The sequence below is a fragment of the Oncorhynchus nerka genome, linkage group LG11 (genome assembly GCF_034236695.1).
Source record: "Oncorhynchus nerka isolate Pitt River linkage group LG11, Oner_Uvic_2.0, whole genome shotgun sequence".
Taxonomy (NCBI): Eukaryota; Metazoa; Chordata; class Actinopteri; order Salmoniformes; family Salmonidae; genus Oncorhynchus; species Oncorhynchus nerka.
Genome location: NC_088406.1, coordinates 15,740,096 through 15,747,305, shown reverse-complemented (window position 1 = coordinate 15,747,305; position 7,210 = coordinate 15,740,096).

Below are 7,210 nucleotides of genomic sequence, written 5' to 3'. Positions count from 1 at the left end.
ATCCATACTAACTATATCCATACTAACTATATCCATACTAACTATATCCATACTACGACCAATAAGCATACTAACTATATCCATACTACGACCAATAAGCATACTAACTATATCCATACTACGACCAATAAGCATACTAACTATATCCATATTACGACCAATAAGCATAGTATATACTCAGTTCACATCAGAAATAGTACAGTTAGTGCGGTCAGTATGAGTATTTGAACACAGCTTTTGTCTACTGTGTTGTGAATGATGGAAGAATCTTAGCCCAGCTGTAGGTCTATTTGAGTGAGGGTGGTCACTTAGGCCTGCACATCAACCAGTACTGGGACCATTGGAGACTTGGCATACTTGCTGTCAGAGTGCTGCTTGAAATTCTTTGGGGTTTCATCTGTAAAGGTTAAGTACAAAATGGAGAAAGTTGACAATCTGTGATCGAATTCAAAGTTAACACAAATGATTAAGTAAGCAATACGATGCAACAAACTACTACACAGTTGAAAGACTGTGCCAACACAGGCCAATACAATAGCCTACACATGGAGAGGAACCTAAAGACATACAGTATCAACCAATACTGCTCACCCGACAGACAGGGCAGGTGTGGACCAGTGCTGCCTTGGCTGCAGTCTTCTGGTTCGCAGCTGCTCCCTTCTTGGCAGCCGCTGCCATGTCATCAGTCAACAAGTTCAACTTTAACTTGAGAGTGGAGCAATGACATAAACAGGTGGATAACTCCAGATCTGAATGGCAGAAGTGTGTATAAGCTTTAGTTCCAGCTCATACCGGATTACAGATAATAGTCAATCGCTGTGATTCGGTATGTTGTTTTTTTAAGTCAGGTGTTAGAGCTGGGCTGGGACAAAACCCTTCATACACTTCTGCTCTTCAGGATTTCCTGCAATGACTGAACCAGACCAAAGGAGGAGAATAGTGTTCCAGGTTGAAACATTTGACCTTGTTGAAAGGTGATACGACTCGGGCGCACCCATTGGTTCTGGAATAAAGAAGGTGCAAATAAATGTTGTAATTTGGCATTAATAACATGACAGTTATTCTACCTCAAAAACAAACCAATACCTTTGAATTTAAAACCCACCGTAGTAGGTAGGACTAAATAAGGTTACATACCATTACCTACTAGCTATAGCGGACTAAGGCACTGCATCTCAGTGCTTGAGGCATCACTACAGACACCCTGGTTCGATTCCAGGCTGTATCACAACCGGCCGTGATTGGGAGTCCCATAAGCGGCACACAATTGGCCCAGCGTCGTCCGGGTTTGGCTGGTGTAGGCCGTCATTGTAAATGAGAATTTGTTTTTAACTGACTTGCCTAGTTAAAAAAAGGTTAAATAAATAAATACAAATGAAATACTATGGATCTGCTGTCAAGAGGGTAACAGCAAACATATCCATGTTGTCCCACAGTAAAGTAAGCACACTGTTGACTCGAGGATGATAATCAGTTCATCTCTGAAACCTCTCAAAAAGCCAGACTGAAATAATACAGCTATCTAGGGTAGCTACAAGTCAAGTAGCTAGTACTTGAAGTAGGCTACCCACCCCTCAACCACAGACACAAACAGACATTATCAAGAACTGTTAGTGTGTAAAAGGCAATGACTTTAAATGTCTAGACAAATAGATGGCTAATGTAGCCATCTAACCAGGCGAATGCTGTTAACTAGCTAACCATGAGCTAGCTAGCTAGATAACAGGCATTTTCAATTTAAAACTTGCCCAAGACAGTTCACACAATTGTCAATTTAAACAACTTTAGCCAATTTATTATTGACAAAATTTAGCTAACATTAGATAGTTAATCCAGAGAGCCTTAAGTTTTCCTTAATTCTGCAGTCTTGGCCCTGCCGAGTGATGTGAATCTTGAGACAGGCATTTGCAGCTTTGCACGATAGCCACATTAGCACCTAATTAGCTGTTCATTTGGGGGGGGGTAAATACAGGTGAAAATATTGATAAAGTTCACATTGTCCTAGAGAGATTTACATGGTTATCAAAATGTCACGCCAGGGAGAGCCTGCACGAAACACAGCCCTTATTTGAAGTGTTTCTAAAATCTACAATGGATAAAATGAAAAGAATGTAAAAACGATTTGAACCATTTCCATTTTTGACTGCTAGGTTTTATGGGTATTATGTCTCATACTGTGGTAGACTATATTACTAAGTAAGCTAGATCTCCTCAGGGTTTTCTAAAGCTAGCTTCCAATTCCAGCTCAGGTTTCATCCATACTGTTACGGTGGATATTGCTTATGGTGGAACAAACTCCCTCACGACGCCAGGACAGCGGAGTCAATCACCACCTTCCGGAGACACCTGAAACCCCACCTCTTTAAGGAATACCTAGGATAGGATAAAGTAATCCCCCCCCCCCCCCCCCTTAAAAGATTTAGATGCACTACTGTTCCACTGGATGTCATAAGGTGAATGCACCAATTTGTAAGTCGCTCCAGCAGGCTTGTAACTGTGTGCATGTCGCACATGGCTAGCATTGATGCTAAAACAATCCATGGGCAAGTCAGTGCCACATTTTAATTCGTGCCAAAATCTAAACTAAAGAAAAGTTATTTTGCAAATTCAACCAGTGGGACGAGGACGGGGAGGACCATCCTCCTCAGTGAATTTCATAACAATTAAAATAGTAAAACATTTTAAAAGTTATCCTTTTTAGATAAAACTATACTAACTATAATCACGTCACCAAATAATTGATTAAAACACACTGTTTTGCAAACAAGGTCTACAGTAGCCTCAACAGCAATCTGTAGTGTAGCACCGTGGTGTAGCTGGAGGACAGCTTCCGTCCTCCTCTGGGTACATTGACTTCAATACAAAACCTAGGAGGCTCATGGTTCTCAACCCCTTCCATAGACTTACACAGTAATTATGACAACTTCCGGAGGATGTCCTCAAGCCTATCAGAGCTCTTTCAGCATGAACTGACATGTTGTCCACCCAATCAAAGGATCAGAGAATTAATCTAGTACTGAAAGCATAAGCTACAGCTAGCTAGCACTGCACTCATGTGGTGAGTAGTTGACTCGAAGAGAGAGAAAGACAATAGTTGAACAGTTTTGAAAAAATTAATTTCTTCCAAAATGATGGAGAAGCAAGAGAGAAATAGAGTGTCATTTTTCTTCACTTTCAGTTTCACTTAATTAGCTAGCAAATGCAGTGAGCTAGTTTAGCCTACTGAAACACCTCACTCAAACAGAGGGATGCTATGTTAGCTAGCTGGCTATGACTTACCAACAGAACACTGGAACTCTTCCAAGTCAAGGTATGCTTCTGATATTACTAATTTATTGTCACTGGGATGCGCCGGTGTAACTGCTTACTGACTGTACACTATAACCTTACTGCATTATTGTAGTGGGTTTACTAACGTGTTAGTTCTATTAGCTATGCTGACTATGACTAATTTGGTGACAACGATGTAGGATGTGTTTAGCGGTTTGACTTGGATTTTTTTTTTACGCCTGGTCACATACAGCTGATGTGTTGTGTATTGAAGTCAACAAGTGAATGGAAGAGGTGAGAGGAGGAGAGATGCGAGAAGGAATACAACTTGGCTGCTATGAAAGTGAACTGTGTTTATGTGTGATCAGGGGTGTATTCGTTTCACCGATTCTGTTGAAAAATGTTTCTTAAATTAAAGCAAACGGAAACAAAACGCGAAAAAACATAAATGAATTTGTCCAAAAGAAACTCTCGTTGGCAACTGTTGGACTAATGATTACACCCTAGATCAGCTAGACACAGGCAAAATTGTGCAAGGCGGTATTGAATGTCACTGTTTTTCCATGTGTCACTGTCTGTCACCTCAAATTTGTCTCTCGACCTGTGTGCACCTACGTTGTAAACTTTCATTCATGGCTAGGTTGTAGCAACCTCATGATGGGGCATAGGGAAAACCTATCAATGTTACATTGAACTGGGTGAATGGAATATGAATGAGTCATCCAATATGCTGTAATAGCAATACGGCCATGCAGGCCTCCCTAGTGGCTCAGTGGTCTAAGGCACAGCATCGTAGTGCTAGCTGTGTCACTAGAGATCCTGGTTTGAGTCCAGGCTCTGTCGCAGCCGGCCATGACCAGGAGAGCCATGGGGCGGGACACAATTGGCCCAGCGTCGTCTGAGTTAGGGTAGGATTTGGCCGGCAGGGAAGTTCTTGTCCCATTGTGCACTAGCGACTCCTGTGGCGGACCGGGCACAATGCACGCTGACACGGTCGCCAGGTGTACGGTGTTTCCTCCGACACATTGGTGCGGCTGGCTTCTGGGTTAAAGCGAGCATTGTGTCAAGAAGCAGTGCGGCTTGACTGGGTTGTGTTTCGTGGGGACGCACTGCTCTCGACCTTCGCCTCTCCCGAGACCGTACGGGAGTTGCAGCGATGGGACAAGACTGTAACTACCAATTAGATACCACGAAATTGGGGAGAAAAAGGGGATTTTTATTTTTTTATTTTTTATGTAGAAATAAGGCCATGCTCATGAAAAAAAAGTGATCCTCCTTCATCTTAAACGGCACTGAATTCAACAGACTATTGGTTGAAATAGACTTTCAGTGTTCACCTTTTCCCCACTTCAAAAATATTTATTAAGTCAAAAGTTTTAGTGTGTTTGAAGTTTTAAATGCATTTGACATTACCAAAAGTAATGTAATGTGATAGTAATTAACAGAAAATACTCGCAATTTTTTGGGGATTAATAAAACATTTAATCAGTTGTCTTCCTCAAGTAAAGTGGAGGAGGATGCAATCTTTGCAAGAAGGAGGGAATCTGATTTAATTGGTCCTCAGCTCGCGGCTCAGACACTTCATTGAGAATCTACAAATCATCATGCGCCATAAATAACTAGTCATTATTATTTGTAGATCAGTCACCATTTACCCACAACATCATAGCGTTGGTTGTCTTGGACACAGCTTATTATTTGTAGATCAGACACCATTTACCCACAACATCATAGCGTTGGTTGTCTTGGACACAGCTTATTATTTGTAGATCAGTCACCATTTACCCACAACATCATAGCGTTGGTTGTCTTGGACACAGCTTATTATTTGTAGATCAGACACCATTTACCCACAACATCATAGCGTTGGTTGTCTTGGACACAGCTTATTATTTGTAGATCAGACACCATTTACCCACAACATCATAGCGTTGGTTGTCTTGGACACAGCTTATTATTTGTAGATCAGACACCATTTACCCACAACATCATAGCGTTGGTTGTCTTGGACACAGCTTATTATTTGTAGATCAGACACCATTTACCCACAACATCATAGCGTTGGTTGTCTTGGACACAGCTTATTATTTGTGTGAGGGCAACCATTTACCCACAACATCATAGCGTTGGTTGTCTTGGACACAGCTTATTATTTGTAGATCAGTCACCATTTACCCACAACATCATAGCGTTGGTTGTCTTGAACACAGCTTATTATTTGTAGATCAGACACCATTTACCCACAACATCATAGCGTTGGTTGTCTTGGACACAGCTTATTATTTGTAGATCAGACACCATTTACCCACAACATCATAGCGTTGGTTGTCTTGAACACAGCTTATTATTTGTAGATCAGTCACCATTTACCCACAACATCATAGCGTTGGTTGTCTTGGACACAGCTTATTATTTGTGTGAGGGCAACCATTTACCCACAACATCATAGCGTTGGTTGTCTTGGACACAGCTTATTATTTGTAGATCAGACACCATTTACCCACAACATCATAGCGTTGGTTGTCTTGGACACAGCTTATTATTTGTAGATCAGACACCATTTACCCACAACATCATAGCGTTGGTTGTCTTGGACACAGCTTATTATTTGTAGATCAGACACCATTTACCCACAACATCATAGCGTTGGTTGTCTTGGACACAGCTTATTATTTGTAGATCAGACACCATTTACCCACAACATCATAGCGTTGGTTGTCTTGGACACAGCTTATTATTTGTGTGAGGGCAACCATTTACCCACAACATCATAGCGTTGGTTGTCTTGGACACAGCTTATTATTTGTAGATCAGTCACCATTTACCCACAACATCATAGCGTTGGTTGTCTTGGACACAGCTTATTATTTGTAGATCAGTCACCATTTACCCACAACATCATAGCGTTGGTTGTCTTGGACACAGCTTATTATTTGTAGATCAGACACCATTTACCCACAACATCATAGCGTTGGTTGTCTTGGACACAGCTTATTATTTGTAGATCAGACACCATTTACCCACAACATCATAGCGTTGGTTGTCTTGGACACAGCTTATTATTTGTGTGAGGGCAACCATTTACCCACAACATCATAGCGTTGGTTGTCTTGGACACAGCTTATTATTTGTAGATCAGACACCATTTACCCACAACATCATAGCGTTGGTTGTCTTGGACACAGCTTATTATTTGTAGATCAGACACCATTTACCCACAACATCATAGCGTTGGTTGTCTTGGACACAGCTTATTATTTGTAGATCAGACACCATTTACCCACAACATCATAGCGTTGGTTGTCTTGGACACAGCTTATTATTTGTAGATCAGACACCATTTACCCACAACATCATAGCGTTGGTTGTCTTGGACACAGCTTATTATTTGTGTGAGGGCAACCATTTACCCACAACATCATAGCGTTGGTTGTCTTGAACACAGCTTATTATTTGTGTGAGGGCAACCATTTACCCACAACATCATAGCGTTGGTTGTCTTGGACACAGCTTATTATTTGTAGATCAGACACCATTTACCCACAACATCATAGCGTTGGTTGTCTTGAACACAGCTTATTATTTGTAGATCAGACACCATTTACCCACAACATCATAGCGTTGGTTGTCTTGGACACAGCTTATTATTTGTAGATCAGACACCATTTACCCACAACATCATAGCGTTGGTTGTCTTGGACACAGCTTATTATTTGTAGATCAGACACCATTTACCCACAACATCATAGCGTTGGTTGTCTTGGACACAGCTTATTATTTGTAGATCAGACACCATTTACCCACAACATCATAGCGTTGGTTGTCTTGGACACAGCTTATTATTTGTGTGAGGGCAACCATTTACCCACAACATCATAGCGTTGGTTGTCTTGAACACAGCTTATTATTTGTGTGAGGGCAACCATTTACCCACAACATC